This window comes from Pinus tabuliformis, chromosome 6, assembly GCF_031772625.1.
Source record: "Pinus tabuliformis cultivar Carrire ecotype Pingquan chromosome 6, CPIR1, whole genome shotgun sequence".
Classification (NCBI taxonomy): domain Eukaryota; kingdom Viridiplantae; phylum Streptophyta; class Pinopsida; order Pinales; family Pinaceae; genus Pinus; species Pinus tabuliformis.
The window spans coordinates 246,333,229-246,356,770 of NC_142292.1; positions in this window are offsets into that span (position 1 = coordinate 246,333,229).

A 23,542-nucleotide genomic window follows, 5' to 3' on the forward strand; every position below is an offset into this window, starting at 1 on the left:
AACTCTTCTCATGAGAATACTTCTACCCTCAAAGGGAAGAATCTAGTCAACTATCTAAGGAGGGACTTCCAATTACTCTCGTTGGTAAAATCTTTGTTTGTTGACGCGCCAAATTACACTGAGCTCAACAACTTGAAGATATCTTATCATAACTTATTTCACTCTCCCTTTCTAAACCCAACACTTTGGAAAAAGTGTGATCAGTTTGTTAATCCACCTCAACTTTGAATCATTGATTTGGTGTCCCTTCCAAAGGAACTGACAGGCCAACAATGAAGATCTTCTGTTGTGTTGATGTTTTTGTAAATATTTTATTTCAAGAGGAGAATCAAGACTGCTATGTGATAATTAGGACAATTGTGCTAGTAGCACGCTTGAGCTGTTAAGTGGATAGACAGTTACGTGATTCTCAAGAAGGAATATTTTGTAATCAGTCCTCGTCTATGGGGCCCTATAATATGGTTTGAGAGAAGAATGTTGTAATTTATTATAGGGATTTCGGTGCTTCTTTATCAAACTTCCCTTCTATATGGTTAAGTAGTGGTCCATTTGAAATTTGTAAACAATTTTGGATTTGAATAAATATTTCACAACATTGATCAACATGTCAATCATCTTGTCAAATTGATAGTCAAATATCCTAATAGAATTGTCTTACAATTTACCTTCAACAACATAGTTGACTAGAAGAAATGAATCTCCTAAATATTTGACTATGGACCCTCAGAGATGTAGGTGATCCTTCTACAAGGGATTCTAACCATTTCCAAAGAGTGACTAATACAATTGAAACTAGTGATGTTCATGCAAGTAATTACATAACTTAAGGAAGAGTAGATGAATGAAATAATGTGGTATTGTTTCCTTAAAGGCATGTGGATTAGAGGCATGTGATACTCATATATATGTAGATGCACATGATTAACTTGAATGAGAAAATGTTATGGATAAAAAGTATAAAGCTTTGATGGATTATAAAATTTAGGATTTGGCTCCCTCACTATAAGGAAATGATGCATTGAATTTTCAATGAATCTATACAACTAAGTTCATATATTAATGTGTTGTTAATAGGTGATGCATGAGCATCATTTAAATTTAATTGCCTTGTGTAATAGGACCTAGAGTTTTATAGATTGATCTACAAAGGAATGATCTTGTTTCTTTCATATCATGTACTGTAACCAATGTAATAAGAAAACATAGTTGGAGGAGTTTAGTAGTTTTAGGGATAGTTAGAGATATTTAAGGGATTGGATTTGATATTTTCTAGGAGTGGAGGATTTTTATTTTAATTTACACAAAATCAAAGGAACTATTGCCAAATTGATCCTACCTCAAGATCTGCTATGGGATGGGCGAAATATAATGACTAATTTCCTACTCACAATGTAAGAACAAGTAATGCAATCAATTGATGAAAGCATGTAAATTTCGACACCTTATAACCTTCATAGACTAGCGTAAATTGAAAACCCACCATGACAGTTGGAAGCCATATTGCAACCCATAGATCTCATTCCAAATCCTTGATCTGAACCCCTACACACATGCACAAACAAATAAGGACAAAGTTTACCTCCATAGAAGGGAAGTTAGATTTCACTATGAACTATTACAACAAGTAAACCATAATATCACATACTCAAATATGAAATGGAAAAGTAAATAGATTTTCCATTCATACAATAACAATGGTACATAAAGACATTATGCCTTGATCATAGTGTATACTCTCCTATTATCTCTTAGTTCTCCTCTTCCCTCGACTTGTATAAAAAATAGGCTCATTTGAGATGCAAGAGAAAAGTTTTATGGTGATATTTTACTAGAATTACTGGGCCATCTTTCTATGATTCTTCCTCTCACCCTTGAGAGAGTCTCATTAAATAGGCCTTTCCTAGATTTGGGAGAATGTATCTAGATATGTGACTGTTGTTAAGGGGCTTGAAATTTTTGTGACTAAAGGAATTATTATTAAGGTATCTAGGATGAGGTAGCATATCATATTTTTAAAATACATCTCCTATGAAGGAAGGCTAAGTATAGTTTATGTTTATCAATTCAGACTCCTATACTTACTAGACACCAACCACACATAACTTGTAGAGACCATAAATGTTCCATACTTCGTCCTACAATATATAAATGGAAAGATTTCTAAGGTGAAAAAGGGGGTAAACATGAGTTGTTATCCTATCATGGGCTCATTCAAGTACTAGTTTGCCATATTTGGATAATTTGGAGCACATATTATTTTCGATTGATTTTGGGCTTATACACTTTTCCTCTCTCTTTCCTATCAACGTCAAGGGACTAACCAATGACCCATTTCTATGTAAAGTCCAATAGGCTCTATGTCTATAGCTATCCATAGATTTTACCCTGCATCGCCCCTAGGAGCATGCGCTTATTCCAGAGACCAAGTTTGAGATCATTACTTCACATTTCATTCATGGTACCCCAAGGGTGGTTCCGGTCAATCCAATAATCATTCATTCATGCAAAGGAATTCCACATGATAACATTCTACAACATATGTGGTCGTCATCTAAATCTCTATATTTCTTTACAACTTTCCAATCTTTTGTTTCATCTTTAAGTTCATTATGATTTTTTCTATAACATTGATTACAAGTTTAAAGAATAAATCTTTTGGAACCTCTCCATAAGTAAGAAATGCGATCAAACATCTTGAAAGGGATGTTTTTATCGACTTATAGCCCGTTCCATAGATTTCCAAGGAGTTGATACTTGGGTAACAAACATAATTTTCATCTCTTTCAACTTTTATCATTGACTCTCAAAAATGGATCATTTTACATGGAAATATTATGTTAACAAGAAATGTTCCTTTGACTACATAGCCATTATAGAAAAGACAACACTGAATGAGAAAGGGGCAGGCCTCTGAAATCTAATTGCTTAAATGTTTGCCTTAAAATACATTTTTTGGGCATTGTGAAGCCAAATTTTTGTTGAGTCAAAGTCAAAGTCATTTTTGTAAGAGACCCTTCTTGGGGTACTTAAGGTCAAGAAAGGGAAAAAAAATTGTGTCTAAATATCTCCTCCACCAAATTAGTTCCTTCTTTGAAAAGTATTACCATTCATCCTTCAAAGCTGGCCTCCAAACAAAATATAATTAAGTCGACCTTCATTACAAGACTACAAGTCGGGTTCAAGTCTAATTGTTCATGCCAACTCAAATGCATAATGACCAATAAGTGTAAATTGGTTATTATTTCACCATTTTAAGGAGAGAAGTGAAGCATTTGTTCAAGAAGAAAGATAAACTATTACAGGACCGAGAAATGGAGAGGAAGCATAAAATCTTAGAAGACTATTATAGAGAGGAAGCAGAAAATGTGAATTGTAGAAACAATTATAGGGAGGCTGAAGTTACTTGTTGCAAAGATGATTACAAAAAGGGTTGTGACTAGTGCAGAAGGAAGGCAAAGATTTATGAAGTAGGAGGGTCAAGGCTATTGCAGGAGGGTCAAAATTTTGAAGTTGAAATAGAAGGAGCCAAGAACGATGATTGCTGAGACAATTGTAGGAGGAAATGGTCTGGTGGTTGTAGTAAGTCTATTTCTTTAGTCAAAGGGTCAAGTGTGTCTCAACCTCATTTAATCTACTAGAGAAAGAGTTGACAGGGTTTTCTCCTTCATACAGGATTTTCGCTCACTGTGTGCTTACATCTTGTGTTCTTTCCTTTGTGATCTTCATGTTGGCATTTATTTGATGAAAGGAACACTAATACAATAAACATATAATTTCACAAGTAAATTTCAAGATAAGAGAAATCAAATTGAAGAATCTAACTCATATAATGCCCTAGATTTCTCAATAAAGGAGAGGTATTTGACCTCATTTGAGACACACAAGTAATTAGGTCTCTTCAATAAGTATAAGGAAAATTCAAAGTGAGAAAGAGGTGAAGGATAGCAAGGAAATAAATAAGGTCTATTTGTTTGGCAAGCTCACATGTATGTGAAGAAAGCTATCTCTATTAAAATTTTGAGCTAGAGAAGAGCAACATATAGAGTTATAGAGAGAATCATTGTTGTTTGGGTGGCTGGACTATCACTTGGTGAGTTGTATTGAATAAAGGTATTGGAAGTATTCCTTGAGTTTCTATAAAAATAGAAGCTTTTGGGTTTTTCTCCCGTGGAGGGGTTTTTCCCTGGCCTGAAGCCTATTTCTAGTTTTCTTGTTTGCATTGTGATCTTCTTTATTGACGTTGTCTTGATGATGAACAAAAAATAGTAATGATGATGATGAACTAACATTATATCACAAGAATTTTCAATATAACAAGAGAAAACATTATAAAAGAAACCCTAACTCTGTTTACCCTAGTTTTCTGAACATCTATGGTCTTTGAAGATTTGCAATGTAGAAATAAAAATTTGCTTGAAATCAAATGCAATGAAAAACCAAATCACGCACCTGGTAGCCAAGCGCTTGGTGGGCTAAAATTGAGCAGTACTTCGACGAGTTTTTTTTTTTCTGTATATATGACTCCAACCGTAGTTAATCTTTCAAATCCAGATACACCAATGAAAGTACCTTCAAAACAAAGGAAGGAGGAGAGGTTAGATGTGATAAATAATTAATAAAATAGAAGAAAAATCATACCAATGCCTTATGCCCAATTAATAGAGTAAGAGTTTCTCCTACTTCCCTGAATGAAAAATGACGGTTTATGGTCTTTCACTCAAATAAAAACACAATTGTCAGAAAAAGACAAATACTACATGATTTTTTTCATGGAAAAGTTTGTTATTTCTTATAAAACTTTATGTAACTCCAACTTGGCTAAGACATACAAGACAAATGTCAAACACTTTTTGTTGTCTCACCTAAACCCTTACCGTTTTGAGCTATTTGTTTCAGATAATTATTCAACTTCAACATCCGAATTGAAACTAGTTGTCCTACACATATTCATGAGACCAATGAGGCAAACTTAGATTAAGTTTGACCAAATATTAAATTTAATCACATGAATAAATAATAATAAAAAAGATTTGCGTGCATGAATACCTGAACGGGATCCTCTTGGTATCAAGAATAAAATGTTGGAGTAGTTTAATCTTGGAGAAAAACTCCCTCCACTCGATGAAGCAATAACAAAGTCAACATTGACTTTGTTGTTGCTTTGTTGGATTGAGGGTGTTTTGCTCCAAGATTATCCAAATCCTAATTTATTCTATACTAAATAGAGCCAACTACGTGAAGGTGGAAGCTCTCATGCCCCCCCCCGCATCCCCTCACATCACTCTCAGTTCCCTAGTACCCAATCTATCTAGTATATAGGAAATAGTTGAAAGCAAGACATTAAGATACATAAAAAAAAAGATCTGTCAATTGTCCTTTATTCACTTGTTGTCACAATCAATCATAGGATAGGTATAGGGGGTGACCTTCCATAAATTCATGCATATAATCTGTAGAAAGGGTCATTCATGAGATGGTGTGAAGTGATGATGACAGGAATTGTAAATTTTCATCTGCTGGATCATTTTGAGAGGATGAGATAGACTAGTGCTAACACATTTAAGGTTATAATCATTGACAAACAATTTGGGGATGACAATTAATACGTCCCACCATGGGAATTACACACATATGTACTTAATTTGTCATCATAATCACAAATTGTTGTGATTAAGCATTGAATTAGGAGTAACTAGAACCTAAATTAGGAGTGTGGTAGTGTATGTGAGTGGGATAGGTATACAAATTAGTAGATGGTTGACTTTTCATGGGCACAGATTGTGTAAAGAATTATTTTAACAAGAGAATTTGATTATATGCTCTTGGTGTTTGTAATGGAGTTAATTGACTTATACCACAAATTTGCAATGGGAAAATCAAAACTTTTTATTAAGATAGTCTAAATTTACATGTGCACATGCCATGAGGCATTCAACGTCTCAGTCAGAAATGTGGTACTCGAAAAAACAAGCTCTAAATAAACAAGTTCAGTCATTTTTTATCAACTTTCTTTCTCTTTTTAACATGTAATTAGCCAAGATGTCTTGATCTTGGGCCCCTTCGATTGTTGTGGTACCTAGTGTAATATGTCTTGTTGCTAACCTAGTCCTATGACTATGCTGTTGCAAGTGGGGCTGAGCATCAACTGCAATAAGAAAGAAATGTTAAATTCATATTTATAGTTATTATTATTACAAATGTTTATTAATAAAAAGAGTAGTATAATGTTCTTTACCTGCTTCAGTAGTGGAGGGAAGAATAATACTTTCAGATGTGGCCATATGTTCCTCCGCTTGTCTGGCCACATACTATACAGGCTCTGGTGTAGAAACAAGAAAGGTTATAATTAATAAACCATTTGCATTTAAATATTTTTAATTGTATTTCATACTACAATTTTTTTATAACACATGAAATACCTCCAATACTGAGCTGAACATCAATCTCAATATCAAGCACTCCATCGTCAGTAGGCTCATGTGTTGTATCTACATTGCTTGCCTGCTTTTTACAATCAAGCACATTACTTTATGGCCAAAAATAATAACCAATAGATTGTACAAGTAATGATTTATAAATTCTATTTGTTGCTTTTATTTGCCTGAGTGTGGAAGACTGTGAAGACGCCAAGCTTGTCTTCTGTTCTATCACGACTTGGTAGCCATACTTGAAAGCAAGTTATTTTTTTTTAATACTTACAATTTTTGTGGCCAGTTTCGAGTAACAACCCGAACCAAGATGATGCTGCCCATGTTGGGCTACTCTAGCCTATGTGGCTATGGAAGTATCTGGGAGCCTATATTTAAAACATTGAACGACTTAACTAGATGTCATAATGATGATAAAGCATCATAATTACATTATTAAAAGTGCTACCTTCCTAGTCCGGATGGAGTTTTCCCTACTTTTCGAAGTGCCTTCACATGTGAATCTGCCACAAGCGCTCTCCACTCCATCTCTGGAATGGATGGAGGGTGCTCATGTGCTGACCCTTTCCAATTGAGACCTCTACTGGTCCCAAAAATATTTTAAATGTAGGAATGCCTTTGAGGTAACTCCATATTTGTTGAAGGTATTGTCACTGAAAAGGCGAACCATCTTGTTAATAAGTTCATCTTTTAACTTGGAACTTTGGGATTTCCAGTTTGTGCGAATGGTCAGCCCAAATATTTCCAAAGTTTTGTCATACAAATGCCTATAAAATACATCATTTCTTGCAAAACGATATTATCATTAGTTTAAAATAATAAAAAACTATACGTTAATTTCATTTAGGTTGTACTTACTATTTAAAACATTTCTTAAATACCTGGAAGTTTCTCTATTTTCATAGGAACATTATCATCATCTACCAAAAACATGATTGGTAGTGATCTCATGCTAGTAACACGGGAAGATCTAGGAAAGCTCATTTCAAATTGTGTAATTGTATCATGCTTTGCATCCAAACCATCATGTGTAGATCCCGACGTACATTATTCAAGGGGTACAGATCCTGCTGTGGCTGTTTGAGCGGTTGTACTGGTCTCAATGACTAGTCAATCACTCACAGGTGGACCACCGACGTTGATACCAACACCAATCCGACCCATAGTCATAGCATGAGGATAAAACTCTACCAAAAATTCCTGTAAAATAATTTTTTTTTTATAGAAAGGATGAGATAACTAAATCATAAACAAATAAATGGGATAATTATATGAATTTCTCACACCATATCGATGAACTTGTTGTAGCAAGGTTCCGATTTCACCTTTTATCTCATATGTCTGAGGCTCCATCAGAGCTAAAGAATTAAGTTTCTTGTTTGCTTTGATTTTAAGCTTCCTTATTTCTTGCATTGGATTGGAGGGCATAAAAATTACATCATCAATAACATCTTCCTCATGAGCATCTGTGGACTTCTCTAAGGCTGGTGCCTTCTCCTTATCACCTTGTTTATCAAATAAGTGTAATTTGCAATTTATCCACAATTAATCATCATTATATTAATAAGAAAACCACTATTGACATATGTCTAAATTTATTTAGAAACTTCATGAAGTAAATGACAATCATAACATACAATAGACAATACTTACAAGTTTGGTAAAATTGAATACATACCGCCACCATACTATCAATATTTGTATTTATTCTATTCAAATTGTAATAAATGAGAAACTCTTCCCCTACAACTATTGATTTAATGGAACATACAAATACATAGTTTCTTTCACGTCCCTCGAATATGCAATTGGGTTGCTTATTTGTGGTGAAAGGTTGTGTACTATTTATAAACCCTGCAATATTCTGCGCTGCTTTTGGCCTTCTGTTATCACAAAACCTAGCCCTAATAAGCTGCTGATTAGGTAGACCTTGAGTAACTATTTCAAACCAACTTTTGGCTGAGGCTTAGCCTCCTCAACCTGAGAGGGCTCTCTCACTAGGTTAAAGATTTTGATAAAGATTAGATGGCTAACTCTATGAAACAAGTGAAGAAATATGAATGGTTGAACATGATCAATAAACATCCATTGGGCTTATGGAGTCAAGAAATGCTTCAATATGACAATAATATTAACTTTGCATGGAAGTTAGGGCATCTGGAGTTCAACTTATCAGTAACACATCATAAATATGTAGGAAGACACAGTCTACAAATACATGAAGGAAGTTAGAGCATAGCCAATGAGTTCTAAGTAATCATGCATTCATACTACTGCAAGAAATAAAATGAAGACAACCATAGGACAATTTAAACATTGAACTCCTTCTGAATCCTGAGGAGCAAAGCCAAATCACTGTATTACAGTAAAACACAGTCTTCTACAAAAGCACAATATGAGTGTTCTTTGAAAAATTTCCAACCCTTGGTGCATTACATCTTCTCCAATATATAGAGTTCATTACATGACTTAGATTCCTCCTCTAGCATGAGGGGAATTCAAATTCTTCCTACTATGACACCTATTGATACTTAAAACTAACTATTAAATGTAACTGACTGTTAACTGGCAGTTCTAGAGACCTAAAATAATTAGGAGTGTAACTCCTCATTATGATTAAAAAAACCTTATCTAGGAATTAAACATTGCTTTTGACACCTATAACTCTATGAATTCGAATTTTATGGTGCTCATAACCCTCCAGCTGGCCCTTGATGCCTCATCCTTTTACTGTTCCTGGAAACTAGGAGGCTGTTCCTTGCTCTGTTCTGGCTGAAAAATAGGTGTTGGGACAGAGCTCATATCTTCTCATAAAAAATGTATTTTGAAAAACTAAAGGAGGCTTTTGTGAACCAATCCATTCTGAACAAAAAAATCTCTTGTTTTTTTGAAATACCTTTCCTACTGCCCAAAATATGTCTTTGAAAAACAGGTGTAAAACAGGGGAAATATGTTTGTGAAAAACTGCACCTACAGCAGTTTCGTAGTGCAAGTTTGGTCATCCATTTCTCCCAAATCATAATGAATTTGAAGAAACTGAAAGAGTTTTTTGTAGCTCATGATGTTATAAATAAAAACCTCTTTCACGTTTCAGAGAAGAGTTTTCAATTGTTCAGGAATCCCCTTGGAAGTTGACTGCTAAAAACAAGGAGACAAAGTTCCTCCTTTTTAGAGTTTCATTCTTATGCTTGTCTTTGAATCCTTCTGCTGACCATGTTGTCTCTTTTAATCACATGAAATACATTAAATTAACCATAGACCCTACTCAAATACTTGTGCTAAGACAAAACCCCTTAGGTGCTGCCTGAAGCAGGACAAACTGTCTGAGCTACGAAATGATGACCATGTTCATAACATAAAGTTTGGAGTTCATAAATGTATTTCCTTTCCTTGTTTTTCCCTTGCTGGATGTTTACACTTTGTAAATGATCCTTTTCAGAGACTCCTCTTCAAAAAGATTTCCCTTTGTCTCTCAAAATTGGTCCACCAAATCATAATATGCAACTACAACAATTTCATAGCGTGCTACGAAACTGCTGAGCATTAGGCATCACCTACAATAGTTTCATAGAGCGCTACGAAACTACTGTGTAATTTCAAAAACACAGTTTAAGGCCAAAATTTAGCTTTCTTGAGCTTTATTTTCCTTGAAATGGCTTTTCCATCTGTCATGAAGCTGTTCAACACTGGATACATAGACACCATTCTTCAAGGTAAACTTCTTAAGGTAATCTATCAAAATTTCAGACTCAGCCTTACTTGCTATGTGATTTTTCTTAGCTAAAGATGTCCTTCATGCTGGCTCAGTTGTATCTTCAGATCTTCGGTTTGCCTCTTCATATTTCTGATTCCAGCTCTCAGTTTTGCATTGACCCTTCTGATGTGTCTTGCATCTTTTATTGCAGGGACTGTCCAGGCGTAGTATTGATCATGAGTACTCACTACTTCATATCTTGGAACTTTCCCATCTTCTCAACTAGCTTTTACTCTTTTGAAATTTGCCTTTTCAATTGCATGTTTTCTTGCCCTTTCCTTGAGTTGGGAAATCTCAAGATTGGCAGACATCAATTTCTTTTTTTGACTTCTTCAAAGCTACATTCTTCTTCTTGAGTGCTAACTGTCTTGCTTGAGTTGAAATGGAGAACTGCCTCGCTTGAGCCTTCAAAGAACTCTGATGTATGCTGACCCTGAGCTTGCTAAGTGCTTGTTATGCATGAAAGGAACACGAAAATGACCAAGACCAATTCTTCCTTACCTTACCCTTTTTCTTTGAAATTTTTTAGTGATAACACCTTCCATCAATATATATAGTTGTTCCTTTATTTTCATCATTGTCTTTTATTTGTATATAATTTACAACCACTCCATCTCTTCACATACTTTTCGTATATTGGAATAGTCATACCCAATCATTGTAGTTGTAACAGGGTCCGACATACTCCATTAATTCAGTTAATCGTCCATAACATATCTTTATGCCATCCATGAAAATAACCCCAAACCATGTAATGATGATGGGGCAATATGGTATATTCTTTCATTAACAAAAAAATCAAGGTTTATTTCAGGAAGATCCTTGGGTGCCCATTGTTTCACTAGATGTTTGTACCTCAAGGGAACCTCAATGTCATCTATGCTCTCATTATCATAAGAATATGACCCCCCTTTAGTGAGAAATTTTTTTATCTGTTTATGGAATTGTCTTCTAAATTTTTTTGCTCTAGTTGATCTTCACCTGCTAAACGATGTAGTAGATGTTTGGTCAATTTCTTCTATCCTACTCTAACTTCCGTCACTCGACGAAGATAGATCTGAAAAATACTTGTTTGGTTGAACGTCCTATAACACTCCATCAAATGAGAGAAATTGTTAGCGAGTGTCATAAGGGATGTTGAGAGGACTTCGACCTCCTCTAGTGACACACATCTTGGCATTTGATCTGCGATAGAAAAGTAATGTGGGGAGGCTAGAAGACAAGAAATAACAGTAGTGAAGAAAAGAAGAATCTCATCAAGAGAAATAAGTCTGATCTCCTATTATTATTAGCCCACTTGTGCGAGTTTATGTGATTCTTGGGTTATTGCAAAGTTCAATTTTTTGGAAGCCGAAGTTGCAGACATAATTGATGAAGCCGAAATTTAAAGAAGTTACATTCTTGGTAAGGTCAACCTTGTTGACTCGTTGGAGATCTTGTTTTTGTTCAAGGAAGATTGTTTGGTGGTTGGCTTGGTCTTGGGAAGTATTTGTATGGCTTGTTTGGTGGCTAGATTGGTCTTGGGAAGTCTTTGTATAGATTTTTTGGTGGCATTATTTTTATGACTACTTGATATAGAAATTCAAGCATTATTAAATTTTGTCTTTTTGGAATTCAATGTTCCTTTTACAAACATTCGAGTTAATATTGTTAGATCAATATTTTTCATTCATGAAATCCTCTAGGAAGGCTTAAAATCTCCTTTTCACTACAAAAAAAGTGTTAGGTCAATGTAGTAATACCACTAGTAATAGTGTCCATTATAACTATCAACCACCATTGGAAGTATGATGTGTTTATTAGCTGAATGTTACAAAACTGTACAAATATACAATAGAAACATCCAAAATTTCCCCCGTCTTATGATGCAAGTGATGCCTATATACAATCAGTCGTTCTAGTAAGAAGGACATTCTATTGCTAGTACTGCGAGGGTTTCAAATGATAGAGGTTCAATACATACCCAGGTAGTGAAGTTAGGCCACTAGAAGCATCCACGACAAGCAACTCTTCAACGTTTCAAATACCTTGGAAGAAAATACAATGTCGACAGGTGTTGACGTCTATGGGTGGGACTCTACCACACTTTTTTTCCAAAAAAGTCCCAGCCTACTTGTGGTACTATATATTATAGCAAAGTTCTTTCACCGAGGTGAAAGAGGTATTTTCCATAGGTTTCAATTAGGGCTAAGTAAAGGTTAAAAAGGTTTTTGTTATTTCATATAATACCTTGAGTGTAGCATAGCTTTATACCTTGAGCTCCATTCATTCATTCCTGATTGTATTGATGCTATATATTCTGTGTTTGCAATAAGTAAAAAATTTCAATTTTCTGCTGTGATAGAATCAGTAAAAAAAATACAAAATAGCTAAATGATGGGGCTGGAGTAGCCAACACTTACTAGAGACATTTCTTCCTCTTACTCTGCTCTTCCTTAGGCCCTCGGTTGGCTTTCCCTCAGGTCTAGTAAAGAAAACATACAAAATAACTTAGTGGTGGGGCTGTAGTAACCGACACTTACTGGAGACATTTCTTCCTCTTGCAGCTAAGAGGTGGGTGAAGCTTCTTCCTCTTGAAGCTAAGAGGTGGGTGAAGGCTCTTCCTCTTACAACTATGAGGTGAGTGAAGGATCTTCCTCTTGTAGCTTTGAGGTGCGTTGAGGCAGACAATGAGCAATGGTGGAGGTCAACTTCCTCTTGCAGCCCAAAGGTGGGAGAAGGCGGGCTTGGGCTAGGGTGATGGTAGAGGATTTCCTCTTGCAGCTTAGAGGTTGGAAGAGGTGGGCTTGGGATAGGGCGATGACGAAGGCTTTTCTTTTGCATCTCGGACGTAAGCGGAGGCGGGCTCGGGCTTGGGAAATGCCTGAGGCAGGCTTTCTTAATTCAAAACATATTAGAAAATAATAATTCAAAACTCGTTTTAGAAAATAATAATAATTCAAAACATATTACTAACTTATACACTTTTCCAAACCCTCCCATATTCGTATATGAGTCTTCAAACCCTCCCATAACGCCAATGCATGTATCTACTATAACCATGTCAAATTTCAATGCATACAAGCACAAACTGAAAAAATTTCAATGTTGGCCCCTTTCACAGGTCAGTCTATGTGGGGTCAATTAATTAAAGCATAATTTCAACTAATTGGTAAATATTAAGTGGTGGATTGGTACTTAGGGGTAGTCCTGCAACACGAAGCCCCCATGGGTGCCCAGGCATCCCACCTTCGTTCTCTCATCAATGACAACAAAATATTATAATTTGTTAGTACCATGTTGCATAATCAATCAATTATAAACCGACTTTTAACACCCAAACATTACTTTAGTCAATTTTCTAAAAATCATTATGAGACCCCTTGGTGGGAACTCTATTCATGGGCAGTCATGGGTTGACCTTACTTCTTTTATGCAGGCACCCTTTTCCTAGTCAGGTTGACCCACCAACTTTTCACACAGACGCCTCTACCGGGCGGACGTCCTGGTGTGCCTAGCTTGCAACACCCCCAAGGGCGCCGGGGCGCTCCGCCTTTGTGTGGGTGTTTCTAGGGCGTGGGCGTTCGCCCTGTTGTGCAAGTCAATCAACAAAAATCCTTATCTCATCAATGAAAACAAAATATTATCATTTGTTAGTACATCCATGCTGCATAATAAATCAATTATAAACCAGCTTTTAACACCTAAACATTAATTTAGTCAATTTTCTAAAAATCATTATGAGACACCATAGTGGGAACTCAATTCATGGGAAATTATGGGCTGAACTTACTTCGCATGTTTTCCTGATCGTCATGTCTCCTGGTTCACTCGTCGCCTTACTCATCTGGTAAATCTGCTTAACGAACCATTAAAATGAAAATAGGAAATTATGGTATAAATGTAAATGAGATTCTCTTCGTTTCAAGAATAATATATTCTCTACTTAACAATGCCAAGCATGTGAAGGTGGAAGATAATATGGCCTCTCACCCCCCTGACATCACTCTCAATTCCCCATATCCAATCTATCTACTATAATATATTTGAAATAAACATGATAACATTCAAACATAAAAACTAGGAAAATAAAAATTTAAGGTGAACGAAAGAGAACAAACCAACTGAAAACATATAAATACATACCTCGTACTTTTCAACATTTTGATATCATTAATATTATTCCTCATCCATCTCATCATTTGTATCATCTAGTTCAGAATTCATGTACAAAGGATTCACCATATCAACATCATCATCGTCTATATCATCATCTGGAACATGCTCTTCTACATTTGGTTCAACTTCTTCAAGTTCTTCGTTTGACATAATGTCAATATCATATAGTTCATCCAAATTAACATTGTCTCGATTAACATATATTCCTTGAACTTCTTCGACATCTTCGTTTGACTCCGCATGAAACCCCTACTCCTAGTACATCATCTTCTACTTCAATTTCATATTTTTCCACAACATTATACTTCACGAGCCTTCCTTTGGGACCATATCTAACAACATATGACCAACCCACTTTACCTAGAACATCTACATAAAATACCTGTTCACATTGGCTTGGAAGAACATATCGCTCTAATCCTGGCTCAAGATTCCTTGTATCAACCATGGTAAATCCGTTAGCATGCTCAATAACAGTTCTATCAAGGTCATGTTCATGGATTCATAGCCTAAACCATTTGACATCGAACAATTTTTTTTTAAAGGATTCAAAGTCACACTCAAGTATATCATGCATATACCCATAATATTGATTCTCAGAGAGTTATGGATGTCTGTCACCTCTAGAGGAAACATTGATAACTTGAAATACTGTAGTTATCCCACTATCAAAAGTTTTCATCTTTTCATCCAACCTTTTGATGCAAAATTTGTGGCCATTGCACCACATTTTGTTGTGATGTTTCAACTGCAATACATAAAACACATAAAAAATGCATTGTCAATTGATAAACATGCATATTTATACTTGCAAAATTTGAAAATTAAGAAAAAAATACACCATATGCATCAATATAATTGTAAAAAAACTAAGTAATATGGGTGAATATGCTTGCCTGATAATCTTTTAAACCACATGCTAAATTAATTTCCCTCTGTGTAAGATTGGTATCTCCACTATGTTAAGCTTCTTTCACTAATGAAGAAACACCATACCATGATAACCTACCATTACTAGCTTATTTGCGTCGTTTAATCCATACCTTCATCCAATCTTTATTGTTCACAATGTATAAATATATTGCATCTCACTCTAAAAAATTCACATATATATAATTAATTACCTTGTTATACCTTCATAATAATGGACTATGCAGGAAGACTAAAAATTAAATAAGTACGATATACATAAAAATAAATAAGTCAAATGTGCTATAAATCTCCACTATTTACTTACATCTCACTTTGATCATTCTACCTTTCCCCAATAGGTGCTCCCCTTCAAAATCGTCCACGGAGTTGATATCCCAAATGCGATCCAATAAATTAATACTTTTTCCTTTTTCATCACTATATTGATGAATATAAACAATGATTTGATATACCATATATCCCTCTATCATAGAACCCTTAGGACGTGCTCTTTGTCTGATCAAATCCTCAAGTGATTTCAAGTGCCTCTCAACCATCCACATTGATATTGTGTGTACAGGTCCACACTTTTCAATCTCCTCGAATTGGTGTATGAGGTAGTGTTCTTGTGCATTGAAAAATGCTGAAGGTAGATACTTTTTCATTTCACACATTAGATGAGGAATTTGTTTTCTCCAATACTTTATATCTTCTTTATTGATTTCTTTAGATGACAACCATCTACAAATGAAGCAAGCAAATCACAGGTTTCAACAAAAAAAGAATAATATAGTACATGATGACAAGAAAAACACATGTAGTGAAAAATATGTGACACAACAACTTATTGAACAAATTACACTTTGCACATAAATCTCCACTTATCTCATTTATTTTCCAAGATCATATATAACTTGTTTGACATTTTTGTCAAAGTTTTCTCGGAGAGACAAAGGTAGAAAATACTGTAACAAAAATAATGATCGATCATTGTTTTTTCCAAATTAGTAGAAAAAACACTAATTAACAAGACATTTCACTAATGCACAAAATATATATACAATACCAAAATAATTATCTTAATGAACTTATACCAATCATGAGTTTTTACCCCACCTATGTCACCTTTCTTTGTTAGGATATTCTTTATGTTTGAAGAAAATTCGATCGGAATTTTTTTTTTCAATAACCTCTTTAACATGATTGCTTTGTTGCTCTGTCAATAACCATGGAAGGTTGCCTATATTTTGGCCATCTCCATTATTATTTGAATGAATCACACTTTGCAATGCACCGTTGGCCTTCTTAATGTCATTACAAATCTTGACAATTTTTCTTTATCTCTTCTTCCATCTAATATTCCCTATAAGATCTATGTTACATTCTTCTTGATGTGCATTGTATCAAACAAATGAATAATTTCTAGGTGCTTATAGTAGGGGAGTCTATTGAATTGCTCGGGATAAATTTTCATTCCTTGTGGAAGTGCCCTATTATTAATGCCTTCATGACCTACAACGTGAATCATAGATAAAGATATTATAACAACAATATAACTTGTCAATTAGTACAGTGAAGAAAATGTCATAAAAAGATAAAATAATCCAAACATATAATGTATATTGATACATGGACAATTCGATCCATGCCTTGAGAGACTCTATTATTTCGCAACTTCCATGCACTAGGTTTCATTCTCCATGGTCTTACTCCAATATCTTCTTTCCCATTGAAAATATGTTTTTCAGTACTTCGGTACCTATGGTTCTTAGAAAGGAAGTGCCTATACTCATCAAACACCTCCTTTCCTAAGCTTCTTGAATGACGAGATTTAATCTTAGGACCAAAAACTAGACAAGCAAATTTACCCTTTGTTTGAAGACCTGCAAGAGATGGAATAATTTTTATATCAATTATTTTAAGTATGTACAATTGAGGTCAAACTATTTAAAAAACATACTTGAAATGAACTTCATTAAATTAAACATTGTTACAGTGCAGGGTAACGTTATAACATACCAAAAAAATGTGTTATCCATGGGGCATCATGAATTGTCCATACAAGCATTGCATGGAATTCTAATTCCCTTTGTGAAACTACTGGTCTAGAGATATCATACATTGTGACATCATTCCATAACTCCACTAACTTATCGATAAGAGGCTCGATATATACATTCATATCTTTGACTTGGTACTTACCTAATTGATTGAACATACAATGCATAATTACTATTTATATGAGTAAATTAAAAAAATTATAAGACATAATTATAATGCATAATTGAACATATATGAGTAAATTAACAAAACAATATAGGACATAATTATGAAACAAACAAGACAAATGAGATGTTATTGTGCTAAAAATTTGTATTCTAAACAAATTAATACTTGGAACAATCATTGTCAACATTATGTGCTCCCTCTTTATTGACTTCCATGGAGGAATGTTATTGTTGATAACAGAAATGGGCCACACCAAGTAAGTAGATTTGGCCTCTCCAAATGGATTGACAACGTCAACTGCTAATGAAAGTCTATGATTACAAGGTTCTGTTTTAAACTCTGGCCACTTTTCCTCTATATTCCTGAATGCAGATCCACACCATCTTCAGTTCTATTCCTTGCATGGTAATCCTTAAGTTTTGCTACCCTTTTGCACCTAAAAAATTGTCATAGACGTGGAATTATGGGAATATAATGAAGAACCTTGTGAGGCACCTTTTTTGTCACTTTATCGGTTTGATATCTACTCTTATCACATTTTGGGCATTTTTATTTCAACACATTTTCTTTATAATAGAGAATATCATCATTAGGGCATGCATGAATAGATTGATACTCCATTCCAATATATTTCGTAAAGGCATGTAAATATCGGTACATACGAGGCAAAACATTTAACGGTTGTAACAAAAATTCACCTAATAATCTACAACATAAAAAATAGTATTGGTTAATATACTAAATAATATTAATCGTACATATTGCATCCAAATGTTACAAAATAATGATTCAATGATGCATATCAACGTACTAATAATTAAAAACAATGGAAAAAATAATTTATTTATCATGTATATAGTACTAAATGTCACAAAATATATCACACACCTTAGGAGTTGTGTCACACATGTGTTTGAAAAACCATTCACCACCTTTAATTTGACCAACAAAAATAGAGCAAAGAGAAGAGATGTTTTTGAGCATTCATAAAGAGGTTTAGATGCCATCTCAAGTACAGGGAAATCAAAAGCACAATCATCATACTAGTTGTCATCATCATCCATTCCAACATTATTAAATGTCTCTTGGATCAATCTACTTGTCCCATCTTCTTCAACTATGTTATTAGAAGCATTATCTTCTTCCATAGGATCATTAGCTTGATCATCAATATTAATAACTTCATGTTCTTGAATAGGTGCTTGTACTACAACTACCTCTTCCTCATTGAGCAATGCCCTAGGGTGCCGATACTATACAATTACAATCAATAAAGTAATATTAGTATATATAGAAAATATTGAAACGTCTATATAACAACAATTTACAAATATAATATATAAGGAAAACAAAGACAACAAAGACAAAGAGAAAGACAACTTAGGTGAGACCAAGAAACAAAGACAACAAATCAATGATGATGCTTGTGCAATTTATCAAGATATTTAAGAATATGTTGAAAAAATCTAAGAAAGATGTTAATTTTCTTGACATGTAGGAAGTGAGACACTTTTTGAGATATATAGTCACAACCATAATAAAAAACATATTGATTTTATTTTGCATTCATCATTGTAATGTCACATGCTTTCTTAATGTCCTATTTTGCATAATATACTTTAAAAACTTATTAATAATGCCCCATAAAAACCCAAGATTAACCTCTAAATCCTCTAAATAGTATACATTACCCTCCTCACACCTTAAGCCCATTCCCCTAAGCCCTTCAATCCTTGACCCCTAATCCCTTAACCCCTAACCCTTAAACCCTTAAACAATAACCCCTTATCCCTAAGCCCATAAATTAATTAACCCCTAACTTGACCTAACCCCTTAAACGACCCTAATGAAAATAATCAAATAATATTTCTAGTCCACATCAAGATGAAAACATAGTTCAAACACCTCCCAAAAGAATATTATAAAATACATTTACAATATAAAGATAATACAATTTACAATACAAAGACATATAATCTAAAATACAATATACATATAAAAATTTACAAAAACAGTCTACAATACAAAGACATATAATAAATAACTTACAAATGGATGATACTCATGTCTGCCTTCAGCGCCTCCATAGTCTCTACCATGCTTTCTAGCTGATTTTATTAGAATTCTCCTTGGCCTTAAGCCCTTGCAATTTCTATAAGAGCAATAACATTTTCCATCCGTAGATGCCCTTGATGTCGATCCCACGTATCCTTGAGGAATGTTATGTGATATTTTTTGTCACCAAAATTTCAGTGATGATTCTGTTAAAAAATTAACCGCAAAATAAGCCAACAACCTTTCAAAACAATCACAACTAATATATATATATATATATATATATAGCAACTATGTCAAAGTTATATGATGTTAGGGCCTCTACACACACACACACATATATAATTTATATTATAATAATATAATATAATATTAATATTAATATTAATATATTATAGATATTAATATGAATATATATATTAATTATATATTAATAATATTATATTTAATTATAATATTAATGTTATATTTATTTTAATTAGTCAAACTGATCAACGTAAAGCAGTCCCATATTAGATGTTGTCAATGCAAAAAGCCATTAACAGTGGAATTGAACGTTATGCAATGATTATTTACCATTTGTAGGAATTTGGACAACACATTTTCATATTGGATATAGTGTCGGATTCTGATGGTAAAAAAAACATTGTCGAATACTCCACTAAATAGGGCATTCTATTGATTATTCGAACGTTAAAGAAGTGCCATTGGATATTCGATGGTCATCTGTAAATTAGAAAAAAAAACAAAAAATCATTTAACCTTCGACACTTTTTTACCTTCTAAGATTTACCTCTACGCCACATCGCCATATCTTCATCCAATCAAATATCTTATGTAATCACTTAATATTAATAAAAGGGATATTTATGTCTAATGTTTCTAGGGTTTATTCCAGATTCTTATAGATCCTTCCACTCCCTGTAGCATTTCATAATGTCTGTGTTATTTTCATATGTACTGTTTTACAACACAGTGAAACATTTACTACTTCTGCCTTATTTCTCTGCGGCTGGGTTCTACGGGCTAGTAAAATATGGCCCCCAGCTTTGTGAAAATAGCTGCTGGCTCATCCGCTTTTGGAGGGCAAGCTCCTGCCCACATCGTCAGTGAAGCCCCAACTCCCACTGTCCAGGTGGTCCAGGCCTCACTCGATGAGGCTTTGAAGTTTTCCGAAAGTGCCCTAATCTACCGGTTCAATGGTTTTTGGCCGCGGCTGACAGCTCTCCACAATTGGATCTCGCAGGTATGGAAGCCTTTCATTTCTGCTGAAATTAATATCTACCCCTGTGCTAGGGGTTTCTTTATAGTAGATTTTGAAAATCCTGAAAGCAGGCAATGTATTCTAGATTCTGGCCCTTGGTTTTGGGAAAAATCAGGCCTATTCATGAAGCCATGGAACCCATCATTTGATCCCTCTACAACAGTAATAACGTCAACACTAGTTTAGGTGAGATTGCCAAGCCTACCCTTGCATCTCTGGAATCTCTCCTCGCTAAAGGCCATTGGAAATGCAATTGGGAAATTTTACTGCAGGTGCCCATAAATAGAGGAATATGCCAGAACCACCTATGCATGCATCTGTGTGGAAATGGACTTCAACGCAGGATTCCCAGCTGAAATAAACCTAACAAGTAAAGACTATGTGTGTGACCAGAAACTCGATTATGAAAGTGTCCTCTTCAGATGTCGATCCTGCTTTGAGACAGGCCATCTAGCCAAAAATTGCCCAAAAGCCTCCTAGAAAAATTCTGCTAGAAAAAACCACCACAAATCTACATGGTGGGAAGGAGCTCAAAAAGAACACTACACTGTCATCAAAGAAGAATACTCTACAGAAAACTCTGAATCACAAGAAATAAGGAAAGAAAGAAACAACTCTCAAGACAAGCAGGGAGAAAGGCCCGCCCAACAAATCAACAGTTATGAGGATTCGAATATTGCACAAAATAAATCTTCATTTAACAGCAAAGCAGATCTCCTACACCAAACTTCTTCTTCCACTATCTTCAAAAGGATGAACATAATAGATCGCGAAGTTAAGACACCAATGTCCCTAGAACCAGAAGAGATGAAGGAGATGCAAGATAAAGGAAGTTGGAAGACCGTAGAGAAAAAAAAGAAAGCTACAGCACCAATCTCGCCAAGAAAGACGAGGAGCCAGATAATTAAAGACTAAGAAAATTATAGGTTCGATAGACCAATTTGGTCTCAGTGGACGTTAACCATCATCATCATCATCATCATCATTAGAATTCCAATACAGGGATATAACATAACCCTTATTATCATGTAAATCATTACACACTTTGTGGCTTATTATATGTTATAAACAACACTAGCAATCATTTCACACAATATTTCATTCCTAGTCCAAAAGCACACACTTGCTTGACCTATTTAACAACGTCATTCATCTCAGATATGCAATATTTTATATACATGATTTCAACGACAGGAGGGATTATAGGAAAATGTCTAATAATCGAAGGGATAGGGAATTCCATAGAATATTTGACCATTAAATAACTATCATCGGATATTCGACGGTCGTTGAGATTTAAAAAAAAATCATTTAACTTCTGACACTTTTTCTGATTTTAGCCATTTCGTCGGATTTCGCTGTTAAAATTTCTGCCCAAATGTAGTAGTGTTATATCTTCTATAGAAGAAGGGAATGGTACTTTGACATTCTTCCCACTGGCACATCCTAGGTATACACCTTCATGATCAACCTACATCTTGGGTATCCATGTAACCATCTTGCTTATAATAGATAAAGCTTTATAATGAAGGTGAGCAAATCTACGGTGCCAAAGTTCACACTGATTTGTACTATCATGGACTAATTCTTGAATTTGTCATCCACAAATTCTTTATAGGCCATCATACCTTAAAAGAATTGTGAAGGCTTCCCTCATGCTATAATTCATTGGCCAAGAAACAACTTTTCCATCAATGAATGCAACTCTAAACCCCTCATGTTCCATTGTAGAGATGGGGACAAGATCCTTCTTTAGGCTTGGCACATATAACACATAAAGCAGAAGAATGGTTTAACCAAAATTCAAATGAAAAGAAGCAAAGTCATATCCTTTGACATCATGAGTAGAATTGTTCCTAAGTATAATTTTCAAATTTGACTCCCTCTCAACTAAATTTGCGAAGACCTCACGATACCCAATGAAATGTCTAGATGCCCCACTATCCAACAACCAACTATATATGCTATCTGAAGAAGAGCTAGAAATAGCAGTAGGAAGAACATATTTTGATTGATAATTTGCAACATTATTGTCATATCTTGTATTTCTGGTCCTCTTTTGAGGTCGCTGGAGCGCTTCAACACTTGTATAGGCAGCAAGACCTCCTCTTTTCCTTCTATTGTCAAAGTAGTTGTGGTTGCCATTATTGTTGTTGTTGCTACACATTTGAGCATTTTTTCTATCATGATAGTCTTGAGCAATGTGCCTGTCACACATGTAGCGTTGGACTCTTGAAAAGTCCCTTCTATTTTTGTTGAATGGTGGGGTTAGCTTCTTCGACTTCCCTTTGAAGGGTTTTCCTTTTCCTTTTCCTTTTCCTTTATTGAAATTGGCTACAAACGTTGTAGGTTCCTATTCATCTTATGTCTGAATCCCCCCTTTGGAAATGAGCTTGGATTCTTCTTGAGTGCACAATCCCAAGAGTTCATCAAATGAAGGGATCTCCTTCCTGCAACTAATGCTAGTAATGAAAGTCTCCCAAGACATGGGGAGCCCACCAAGGGTCATCTGCACAAGCTCCTTATTAGATACAATTTCTCTAATAGAAAGAAGTTGATCCCTTATCTTGGAGATCCTCATGAAGTAGGTTGTAATAGATTTCGACTTAGACAACTTGATATCATGGAGTTTACTCTTCAAAGAAATGACTTGGGTAAGATTGTTGACCTCATACATTGCAATCAATTTGTCATACATTTCCTTTGACTTTTTCATCTTGGACACGTAAGTAATGATATGAT